This window comes from Oncorhynchus nerka, linkage group LG14, assembly GCF_034236695.1.
Source record: "Oncorhynchus nerka isolate Pitt River linkage group LG14, Oner_Uvic_2.0, whole genome shotgun sequence".
Lineage (NCBI taxonomy): Eukaryota > Metazoa > Chordata > Actinopteri > Salmoniformes > Salmonidae > Oncorhynchus > Oncorhynchus nerka.
The window spans coordinates 14,191,944-14,204,416 of record NC_088409.1 but is presented as its reverse complement, the minus strand read 5'-3'; the positions used below and the strand labels follow the sequence as shown (position 1 = coordinate 14,204,416).

The window sequence follows — 12,473 nt, the reverse complement described above, 5'->3', positions numbered from 1 at the left end:
TTCTGTAAGTGTAATGTTTACTGTTACTTTTTATTTTATAATCCATTTCACTTGCTTTGGCAAACATGTTTCCCATGCGAATAAAGCCCTTAAATTGGACAGACAGAGAAACAGACAGAGACAGTTCAGAACTAGACAGAAGGGAGGTAAAGGGGTTAGACAACAGGCATATAGAACCGTTTTATTCTTTCTTGGGTGAATTGTCTGTCTCTCTGCGTCCCAGTTACATTCTCTCTGAATGGATTATGAACTCATCATCACCATGGTTATTTCAGGGTTGTTTACATCTCAGTCTAGTTATTCTGCTAGACCAGCATAATTATACACAGGGTTTATTCACACTGAAGCCTCTTGAGATACTCATTGCTCAGTGAGTGAATATAGTTGCCACACAACAGATCTATAGCACCTGGTGCAGCCCAGGGATATGTCCCTTCTTCACAGATAGATCCATCTTTATAAAACACCTTTAAAGGCTAGCATTATGCCATGCTGATGATACACAGTATTCATTACCCAAGAAGGACAAAGCAAATTAGAAAATGTGGAAATGCAATTTCCAGCCCAATACCCATGGGATCTACTGTAACCTGAGGGGAAATGTGCTACTTTAATTGCATGGATGGTTGAGGTTTGTGTTTATTGAAGGAAAATGTAACCACAATTTCTTACTCCTTGTACTGTCATCATGCCCACCGTATTCCCTTGGTAACTCATAAGTTGGTACAACTTCCTCCTGCATAATATACTACCTACTATATGCACCATAAGTACCTTGACATATGCTTGTATACTGTAACAGTACATGACTATCTAATTCATTAGTATGGCTATACTATGGATCTTAGGCTGGCAAGGCTGTGCATGCCAACTATCCCAGAAACATAGAAACCTACTGTAGGCTTAAGTCCTCTGCTACCTCACTTAGGTAGCAGACACTTAGTCAGGAATCATTGTGTAAATGTAGCTAGTAATACTGCAGCAGGTGGAATGATGGAATGTGTCCTTAATGCATCACATCTCTCTACTGTTCCCGGTGGAAGGATCTCACCGACAGCTGGAGTAACTGCATGTGGGAACAATGAATCACATTAAAAAGGTAAAAGACAGAGTTAATTTAAAAAGACCCAGGGACATCTATCTAGGGGTCAATATGCCAACCCACTATCCCCCCCCAGGGGACAGGCTGCATGCTAACTACCCTATGGCTGCCACAGACCCACCTGAGAGAGTCAAGAAGAGCCACATGTGTGCATGGAGGGGTCTGTCATTGTGCCCTCTCACTCTCAGTAGTGCACTATATTTATAGTCAACAACTCACTGGCAGACCAAACCTGCCTACTGTCATTGTCTGGAACCAACCAGACAATGACAGTCACAGTAAGTTTAGTCTGAGTGAGTGACTGGTCCACTGGATCACCATGTCAACCACACTGAATGTTTTGTTGTCATCATTGGCAATTTCCATACAGTCACAGAGAGCTTTGAGGTGCATATTCAGTGTGGGATCCAAGTGGCACCCTGTTCCCATGAAGCTAGGGTTAGGGTTGAACCAGGATGTGGTCATGAAGCTAGAGTTATGGTTGAACCAGGATGTGGTCATGAAGCTAGGGTTGGGGTTGAACCAGGATGTGGTCATGAAGCTAGAGTTATGGTTGAACCAGGATGTGGTCATGAAGCTAGGGTTAGGTTGAACCAGGATGTGGTCATGAAGCTAGGGTTAGGGTTGAACCAGGATGTGGTCATGAAGCTAGGGTTATGGTTGAACCAGGATGGGTTGAACCAGGATCATGAAGCTAGGGTTGAAAGCCAGGATGTGGTCATGAAGCTAGAGTTATGGTTGAACCAGGATGTGGTCATGAAGCTAGGGTTAGGGTTGAACCAGGATGTGGTCATGAAGCTAGGGTTGGGGTTGAACCAGGATGTGGTCATGAAGCTAGGGTTATGGTTGAACCAGGATGTGGTCATGAAGCTAGGGTTGGGGTTGAACCAGGATGTGGTCATGAAGCTAGGGTTGGGGTTGAACCAGGATGTGGTCATGAAGCTAGGGTTGGGGTTGAAACAGGATGTGGTCATGAAGCTAGGGTTATGGTTGAACCAGGATGTGGTCATGAAGCTAGGGTTGGGGTTGAACCATGATGTGGTCATGAAGCTAGGGTTGGGGTTGAACCAGGATGTGGTCATGAAGCTAGGGTTAGGGTTGAACCAGGATGTGGTCATGAAGCTAGGGTTAGGGTTGAACCAGGATGTGGTCATGAAGCTAGGGTTAGGGTTGAACCAGGATGTGGTCATGAAGCTAGGGTTGGGTATAGGGAGCCATTTGGGAAGCAGACATACTGTACTCTGTCTACCGTCATACATCTGACTGATAAAACCAAATGCCTTTGTTCAAAAGATCTAGTTTACATCTTAAATAGCAACCAATTCACTACACTTCCCTTATGGGCCCAGGTATAAAGTAGCACACTAGGGAGGGAATAGGGAGCCATTAGGGAAGTAACCATACTGGATATACTGGATGTGTCACAAAGCCTTTGTTCAATAGATCTAGAAACAGCACTCAGGAGAGAGACTTTATGGACAAACTTTCCCAACTTAAAACACGGCTTGATTCATAGAAAATTGACTGGCCTTCCGGCTCCATTTACTCCAGTGGGGGCAAATTGCTTGGAGGGGGGGGGGGGGTCATTGTGCCTCTGCTCTGGTGAACAATCAAAATGAAATGATTCTACTGCGGATCATTTGGAGAATGCTCTCTGTTTAATAACTGGTTATTCTGGAAGGGTATTGTCTGGGGGTGTGAGGTCCTTCAGGGCAGGCCCAGAGCTGACACATTCTACTCTAAAGGAGTTTAAGGTCCTATTAAATTGATGGCATAAGGGCTATGCCACTTTTAGTAAAGCTCAAGATATAAAGACTTGTTATAACACGCTTAAATAATATGACATGATTGGTGGTGTGTGCTGTATGCGTAGGCCTAAGAAAGGGGTTGGGAAAGCTGAAGATATACTGGTTTGAGACTGAACTTCAAGTAGGGAAAGTTGAACTGCTGCAGCCTGTGTGTTGTGGAGGAAGAATAGTGAGAGAACACACACACACACACACACACACACACACACACACTAGCTGGAGGGTAAGGGTTGTCCCCTCAGGAGACAGACAGGATATTCATTGTGTTGCCCTCTGTTACTCACCAGTCATTGGAAGAATTTGATAAAATAATTACAGTGGTATATGTGTGTGTGTGTGTGTGTGTGTGTGTGTGTGTGTGTCTCAGGGTGTTTGTTTTGGAAGCAAAGAGAATAAGAGATGAATGAAGATCAAGCTTAGCAAAGACGTTCTCCCCTGAGAGGACTTGTGCTCAAGCAAGATTGAACAAAATGTAGATTCCACGTGAGCAGAAAATATTTTTGGCATCTCAGATTGTTCTGGGAATTCTCACATGGAAACTTCGTTGGGAGGAAGGATGTTTAACATGTTTTTACATTGGTATCCTCTCCCGTTGGTGTGGAATCACCCTGGAACACGCCTATTCACAGAAAGAGACCCCACACTCCTTTCACCATCATCACTATCCGTATGGACAGCTAGACCCAACCAAACACATGGCCACACACACAGGGATGTAGCACAGCCCCTGTGGGGAGACCATCTGTGCATCAAACTGTTCTAAAACAAGCATATCCAGACAGCAAGTAAGTGTGTGTGTGTGTGTGTGTTTGCGTGCACAGGTATGCACAATATGCTATGCATAATAAATAACAGTTTGGTGGGTTATAAAACCCTTTGGACTGCATACCCAGTGTGCTGGTTAGGTTAACACCAGGCCAGGCTCCATCAGTTAGGGGGGAAACACAGTGTGCTGGTTAACACCAGGCCAGGCTCCATCAGTTAGGGAGGAAACACAGTGTGCTGGTTAACACCAGGCCAGGCTCCATCAGTTAGGGAGGAAACACAGTGTGCTGGTTAACACCAGGCCAGGCTCCATCAGTTAGGGAGGAAACCCAGTGTGCTGGTTAACACCAGGCCAGGCTCCATCAGTTAGGGGAGTGCTGGTTAAACACAGTGTTAGGGAGGAAACTGTGCTGGTTAGGTTAACACCAGGCCAGGCTCCATCAGTTAGGGAGGAAACACAGTGTGCTGGTTAGGTTAACACCAGGCCAGGCTCCATCAGTTAGGGAGGAAACACAGTGTGCTGGTTAGGTTAACACCAGGCCAGGCTCCATCAGTTAGGGAGGAAACACAGTGGAAACACAACACACTACATTCTGCCCGAGATGGCATAGCAGTTCAGACGTCTTTTGTCCTCGTCTTGTCGTGTCGTGTATATATATATATATTTACAACTTTTTTCACATACATTTTATTTTTATTTTCCATCAACTCATCTTCAATACACTCTCCTGCAACCTGCCTCACCAATTGATATGTATAAATACGTATTATTTACCTCAAATCTGCAATCCTCCAAGAAGCTAGCCAGAAGCTAGCCAGAAACTCCAAGAAGCTAGCCAGAAGCTAGCCAGGAGCTAGCCAGAAGCTAATCAGAAGCTAGTTAGCTTCTTTACTGGCAACTCGTTAGTATTCAGCTAACCACGGTTTGTGGTCATCAGCTATCCTTTAACTCGAAAATCTATCGCCAGTTTTGTACGGGCGCAGCGCGCTCGGAACGGAACATACCGGACCGATTTTTCTCTCCATGTCCCTGGATTTCAACTGCTCTCTGGACATTCACTCCCGGATCTCACAGCTAGCTGGCTGCTATCCGTGTGTCTATCTGCTTTCGTCGATTCCGGAGCAAACACCAATTACTCCGGAGCTAGCCAGCTCCGTCAATCACTCCTGGGCTGCAGTCACCTATCCGGACCCGTTTTACTGCCTACGCGGAGCCCCACCGGGCCTTCACAACTGGACTGCCGACGTTATCTACCCGAAGGAGATCCGGCTGGCTCCTCCGTCGCGACGTTACCTGAACGCCCATCTGCGGCCTGCTAACCGTTAGCTGTCTTACCGGCTGCTCTCAGAATAGACAATCGGACAATTTATTTATTTTTATTATTATTATGTTTCTTCTTGGGCCTCTATAACTATATCTATTGTTTTTATTTTTTGTTGTTGTGTGATTTGGACTAATCCCCTCTACAACACGGAACTCCACTAATCTACTGACGGAACGCAAGAGGTGGCTAACAACAGACCTCCATCCTATGCTAGCTTGCTACCGATGTCCTGGCTAGCTGTCTAAATCGCCGTGACCCCCAAACCAACCTCTCCACTCCCTGGACCCTTTTGATCACTCGACTAAGGATGCCTCTCCTTAATGTCAATATGTCTTGTCCATTGCTGTTCTGGTTAGTGTTTATTGGCTTATTTCACTGTAGAGCCTCTAGTCCTGCTCACTATACCTTATCCAACTTATTAGTTCCACCACCCACACATGCAATGACATCTCCTGGTTTCAATGATGTTTCTAGAGACAATATCTCTCTCTTCATCACTCAATACCTAGGTTTACCTCCACTGTATTCACATCCTACCATACCTTTGTCTGTACATTATACCTTGATGCTATTTTATCGCCCCCAGAAACCTCCTTTTACTCTCTGTTCCAGACGTTCTAGACGACCAATTCTTATTGCTTTTAGCCGTACCCTTATTCTTCTCCTCCTATGTTCCTCTGGCGATGTAGAGGTGAATCCAGGCCCTGCAGTGCCTAGCTCCACTCCTATTCCCCAGGCGCTCTCTTTTGATGACTTCTGTAACCGTAATAGCCTTGGTTTCATGCATGTTAACATTAGAAGCCTCCTCCCTAAGTTTGTTCTTTTCACTGCTTTAGCACACTCTGCCAACCCGGATGTTCTAGCTGTGTCTGAATCCTGGCTTAGGAAGACCACCAAAAATTCAGAAATTTTAATTCCAAACTACAACATTTTCAGACAAGATAGAACTGCCAAAGGGCGGTGTTGCAATCTACTGCAAAGATAGCCTGCAGAGTTCTGTCCTACTATCCAGGTCTGTACCCAAACAATTTGAACTTCTACTTTTAAAAATCCACCTCTCTAAAAACAAGTCTCTCACCGTTGCCGCCTGCTATAGACCACCCTCTGCCCCCAGCTGTGCTCTGGACACCATATGTGAACTGATTGCCCCCATCTATCTTCAGAGCTCGTGCTGCTAGGCGACCTAAACTGGAACATGCTTAACACCCCAGCCATCCTACAATCTAAACTTGATGCCCTCAATCTCACACAAATTATCAATGAACCTACCAGGTACCCCCAAAGCCTTAAACACGGGCACCCTCATAGATATCATCCTAACCAACTTCCCCTCTAAATACACCTCTGCTGTCTTCAACCAAGATCTCAGCGATCACTGCCTCATTGCCTGCATCCGTAATGGGTCAGCGGTCAAACGACCTCCACTCATCACTGTAAAACGCTCCCTGAAACACTTCAGCGAGCAGGCCTTTCTAATCGACCTGGCCGGGTGTCCTGGAAGGATATTGATCTCATCCCGTCAGTAGAGGATGCCTGGATATTTTTTTAAATGCCTTCCTAACAATCTTAAATAAACATGCCCCATTCAAGAAAATTAGAACCAGGAACAGATATAGCCCTTGGTTCTCCCCAGACCTGACTGCCCTTAACCAACACAAAAACATCCTATGGCGTTCTGCATTAGCATCGAACAGCCCCGTGATATGCAGCTGTTCAGGGAAGCTAGAAACCGTTATACACAGGCAGTTAGAAAAGCCAAGGCTAGCTTTTTCAAGCAGAAATTTGCTTCCTGCAACACTAACTCTAAAAAGTTCTGGGACACTGTAAAGTCCATGGAGAATAAGAACACCTCCTCCCAGCTGCCCACTGCACTGAAGATAGGAAACACTGTCATCACTGATAAATCCACCATAATTGAGAATTTCAATAAGCATTTTTCTACGGCTGGCCATGCTTTCCACCTGGCAACTCCTACCCCGGTCAACAGCACTGCACCCCCAACAGCAACTCGCCCAAGCCTTCCCCATTTCTCCTTCTCCCAAATCCATTCAGCTGAAGTTCTGAAAGAGCTGAAGAATCTGGACCCCTACAAATCAGCCGGGCTAGACAATCTGGACCCTTTCTTTCTAAAATTATCTGCCGAAATTGTTGCCACCCCTATTACTAGCCTGTTCAACCTCTCTTTCGTGTCATCTGAGATTCCCAAAGATTGGAAAGCAGCTGCGGTCATCCCCCTCTTCAAAGGGGGGACACTCTTGACCCAAACTGCTACAGACCTATATCTATCCTACCATGCCTTTCTAAGGTCTTCGAAAGCCAAGTCAACAAACAGATTACCGACCATTTCGAATCTCACCATACCTTCTCTGCTATGCAATCTGGTTTCAGAGCTGGTCATGGGTGCACCTCAGCCACGCTCAAGGTCCTAAACGATATCTTAACCGCCATCGATAAGAAACATTACTGTGCAGCCGTATTCATTGATCTGGCCAAGGCTTTCGACTCTGTCAATCACCACATCCTCATCGGCAGACTCGACAGCCTTGGTTTCTCAAATGATTGCCTCGCCTGGTTCACCAACTACTTCTCTGATAGAGTTCAGTGTGTCAAATCGGAGGGTCTGCTGTCCGGACCTCTGGCAGTCTCTATGGGGGTGCCACAGGGTTCAATTCTTGGACCGACTCTCTTCTCTGTATACATCAATGAGGTCGCTCTTGCTGCTGGTGAGTCTCTGATCCACCTCTACGCAGACGACACCATTCTGTATACTTCCGGCCCTTCTTTGGACACTGTGTTAACAACCCTCCAGGCAAGCTTCAATGCCATACAACTCTCCTTCCGTGGCCTCCAATTGCTCTTAAATACAAGTAAAACTAAATGCATGCTCTTCAACCGATCGCTTCCTGCACCTACCCGCCTGTCCAACATCACTACTCTGGACGGCTCTGACTTAGAATACGTGGACAACTACAAATACTTAGGTGTCTGGTTAGACTGTAAACTCTCCTTCCAGACCCATATCAAACATCTCCAATCCAAAGTTAAATCTAGAATTGGCTTCCGATTTCACAACAAAGCATCCTTCACTCATGCTGCCAAACATACCCTTGTAAAATTGACCATCCTACCAATCCGACTTTGGCGATGTCATTTACAAAATAGCCTCCAATACCCTACTCAACAAATTGGATGCAGTCTATCACAGTGCAATCCGTTTTGTCACCAAAGCCCCATATACTACCCACCATTGCGACCTGTACGCTCTCGTTGAATGGCCCTCGCTTCATACTCGTCGCCAAACCCACTGGCTCCATGTCATCTACAAGACCCTGCTAGGAAAAGTCCCCCCTTATCTCAGCTCGCTGGTCACCATAGCATCTCCCACCTGTAGCACACGCTCCAGCAGGTATATCTCTCTAGTCACCCCCAAAACCAATTCTTTCTTTGGCCGCCTCTCCTTCCAGTTCTCTGCTGCCAATGACTGGAACGAACTACAAAAATCTCTTAAATTGGAAACACTTATCTCCCTCACTAGCTTTAAGCACCAACTGTCAAAGCATCTTACAGATTACTGCACCTGTACATAGCCCACCTATAATTTAGCCCAAACAACTACCTCTTTCCCAACTGTATTTAATTTATTTATTTATTTTGCTCCTTTGCACCCCATTATTTTTATTTCTACTTTGCACATTCTTCCATTGCAAAACTACCATTCCAGTGTTTTACTTGCTATATTGTATTTACTTTGCCACCAAGGCCTTTTTTGCCTTTACCTCCCTTCTAACCTAATTTGCTCACATTGTATATAGACTTGTTTTTTTTTACTGTATTATTGACTGTATGTTTGTTTTACTCCATGTGTAACTCTGTGTCGTTGTATGTGTCGAACTGCTTTGCTTTATCTTGGCCAGGTCGCAATTGTAAATGAGAACTTGTTCTCAACTTGCTTACCTGGTTAAATAAAGGTGAAATAAAATAAATAAATTAAAAAGTGTGCTGGTTAGGTTAGCACCAGGCCAGGCTCCATCAGTTAGGGGGGAAACACAGTGTGCTGGTTAGGTTAGCACCAGGCCAGGCTCCATCAGTTAGGGGGGAAACACAGTGTGCTGGTTAGCACCAGGCCAGGCTCCATCAGTTAGGGAGGAAACACAGTGTGCTGGTTAACACCAGGCCAGGCTCCATCAGTTAGGGAGGAAACACAGTGTGCTGGTTAGGTTAGCACCAGGCCAGGCTCCATCAGTTAGGGAGGAAACCCAGTGTGCTGGTTAGGTTAACACCAGGCCAGGCTCCATCAGTTAGGGAGGAAACACAGTGTGCTGGTTAGGCCAGGCTCCATCAGTTAGGGGAAACAGGCTGGTTAGGTTAACCAGGCAGTTAGGGAGGAGGAAACACAGTGTGCTGGTTAAACCAGGCGCCATCAGTGTGCTGGTTAACACCAGGCCAGGCTCCAGTTAGCCACAGTGCTGGTCAGTTAGGGTTAGGAAACACAGTGTGCTGCTGGCCCATCAGGTGTGCTGGTTAGGTTAGCACCAGGCCAGGCTCCATCAGTTAGGGAGGAAACACAGTGTGCTGATTAACACCAGGCCAGGCTCCATCAGTTAGGGAGGAAACACAGTGTGCTGGCCAGGCTTAGTTAGGGAGGAAACACAGTGTGCTGGTTAGGTTACACCAGGCCAGGCTCCATCAGTTAGGGAGGAAACACAGTGTGCTGGTTAGGCTTAACACCAGGCCAGGCCAGGCCCATCAGTTAGGGAGGAAACACAGTGTGCTGGTTAGGTTAACACCAGGCCAGGCTCCATCAGTTAGGGAGGAAACACAGTGTGCTGGTTAGGTTAACACCAGGCCAGGCTCCATCAGTTAGGGGGAAACACAGTGTGCTGGTTAGGTTAACCAGGCCAGGCCAGGCTCCATCAGTTAGGGAGGAAACACAGTGTGCTGAAACACCAGGCCAGGCTCCATCAGTTAGGAGGAAACACAGTGTGCTGGTTAGGTTAACACCAGGCCAGGCTCCATCAGTTAGGGAGTGTGCTGGTTAAACACCAGGCAGGCTCCAGTGTGCTGGTTAACACCAGGCCAGGCTCCATCAGTTAGGGGAGTGTGCTGGTTACACAGTGTGGGAGGAAACTGGTTAGCACCAGGCCAGGCTCCATCAGTTAGGGAGGAAACACAGTGTGCTGGTTAACACCAGGCCAGGCTCCATCAGTTAGGGAGGAAACACAGTGTGCTGGTTAGGTTAACACCAGGCCAGGCTCCATCAGTTAGGGGAAACACAGTGTGCTTAACACCAGGCCAGGCTCCATCAGTTAGGAGGAAACACAGTGTGCTGGTTAGGTTACACCAGGCCAGGCTCCATCAGTTAGGGAGGAAACACAGTGTGCTGGTTAAACACAGGCTCCATCAGTTAGGGGGAACACAGTGTGCTGGTTAGGTTAACACCAGGCCAGGCTCCATCAGTTAGGGAGGAAACACAGTGTGCTGGTTAACACCAGGCCAGGCGCCATCAGTTAGGGAGGAAACACAGTGTGCTGGTTAGGTTAACACCAGGCCAGGCTCCATCAGTTAGGGAGGAAACACAGTGTGCTGGTTAGGTTAACACCAGGCCAGGCTCCATCAGTTAGGGAAACACAGTGAACCACAGGCAGTGTGCTGGTTAACACCAGGCCAGGCGCCATCAGTTAGGGAGGAAACCCAGTGTGCTGGTTAGGTTAACACCAGGCCAGGCTCCATCAGTTAGGGAGGAAACACAGTGTGCTGGTTAGGTTAGCACCAGGCCAGGCTCCATCAGTTAGGGAGGAAACACAGTGTGCTGGTTAGGTTAACACCAGGCCAGGCTCCATCAGTTAGGGAGGGAAACACAGTGTGCTGGTTAGGTTAACACCAGGCCAGGCTCCATCAGTTAGGGGAAACACACAGTGTGCTGGTGCTAACACCAGGCCAGGCTCCATCAGTTAGGGAGGAGTGAAACAGGCAGTGTGCTGTTAGTTCCATCAGTTAGGTTAGCACAGTTAGGCCAGGCTCCATCAGTTAGGAGGGAAACACAGTGTGTTGGTTAGCACCAGGCCAGGCTCCATCAGTTAGGGAGGAAACACAGTGTGCTGGTTAGGTTGACTTCCGGCGCCGACTGAGATGGCCGCCTCGCTTCGCGTTCCTAGGAAACTATGCAGTTTTTTTGTTTTTTTACGTGTTATTTCTTACATTAGTACCCCAGGTCATCTTAGGTTTCATTACATACAGTCGAGAAGAACTACTGAATATAAGATCAGCGTCAACTCACCATCAGTACGACCAAGAATATGTTTTCCGCGACGCGGATCCTGTGTTCTGCCTTACAAACAGGACAACGGAATGGATCGCATGCAGCGACCCAAGGAAACGACTCCGAAAAAGAGGGAAACGAGGCGGTGTTCTGGTCAGACTCCGAAAAAGGGCACATCGCGCACCACTCCCCAGCATTCTTCTTGCCAATGTCCAGTCTCTTGACAACAAGGTTGACGAAATCCGACCAAGGGTAGCATTCCAGAGGGACATCAGAGACTGCAACGTTCTCTGCTTCACGGAAACATGGCTTACTGGGAAGACGCTATCCGATGCGGTGCAGCCAACGGGTTTCTCCACGCATCGCGCCGACAGAAACAAACATCTTTCTGGTAAGAAGAGTGGCGGGGGTGTATGCCTCATGACTAACGAGACATGGTGTGATGAAGGAAACATACAGGAACTCAAATCCTTCTGTTCACCTAATTTAGAATTCCTCACAATCAAATGTAGACCGCATTATCTTCCAAGAGAATTCTCTTCGATTATAATCACAGCCGTATATATCCCCCCCCAAGCAGACACATCGATGGCTCTGAACAAACTTTATTTAACTCTTTGCAAACTGGAAACCATTTATCCGGAGGCTGCATTCATTGTAGCTGGGGATTTTAACAAAGCTAATCTGAAAACAAGACTCCCTAAATTTTATCAGCATATCGATTGCGCAACCAGGGGTGGTAAAACCTTGGATCATTGTTACTCTAACTTCCGCGACGCATATAAGGCCCTGCCCCGCCCCCCTTTCGGAAAAGCTGACCATGACTCCATTTTGCTGATCCCTGCCTACAGGCAGAAACTAAAACAAGAGGCTCCCACGCTGAGGTCTGTCCAACGCTGGTCAGACCAAGCTGACTCCACACTCCAAGACTGCTTCCATCACGTGGACTGGGACATGTTTCGTATTGCGTCAGATGGAAATATTGACGAATACGCTGATTCGGTGTGCGAGTTCATTAGAACGTGCGTCGAAGATGTCGTTCCCATAGCAACGATAAAAACATTCCCAAACCAGAAACCGTGGATTGATGGCAGCATTTGCGTGAAACTGAAAGCGCGAACCACTGCTTTTAATCAGGGCAAGGTGTCTGGTAACATGTCCGAATATAAACAATGCAGCTATTCCCTCCGCAAGGCTATTAAACAAGCTAAGCG

General features: G+C 47.0%; 1 protein-coding gene across 1 annotated transcript in view; it reads right to left on the bottom strand.

Moving 5' to 3' along the window:
• chn2 (chimerin 2) overlaps window positions 1-12,473 on the bottom strand; it is a 69,262-nt gene that overhangs the window by 47,576 nt on the left and 9,213 nt on the right. The window lies entirely within an intron of this gene.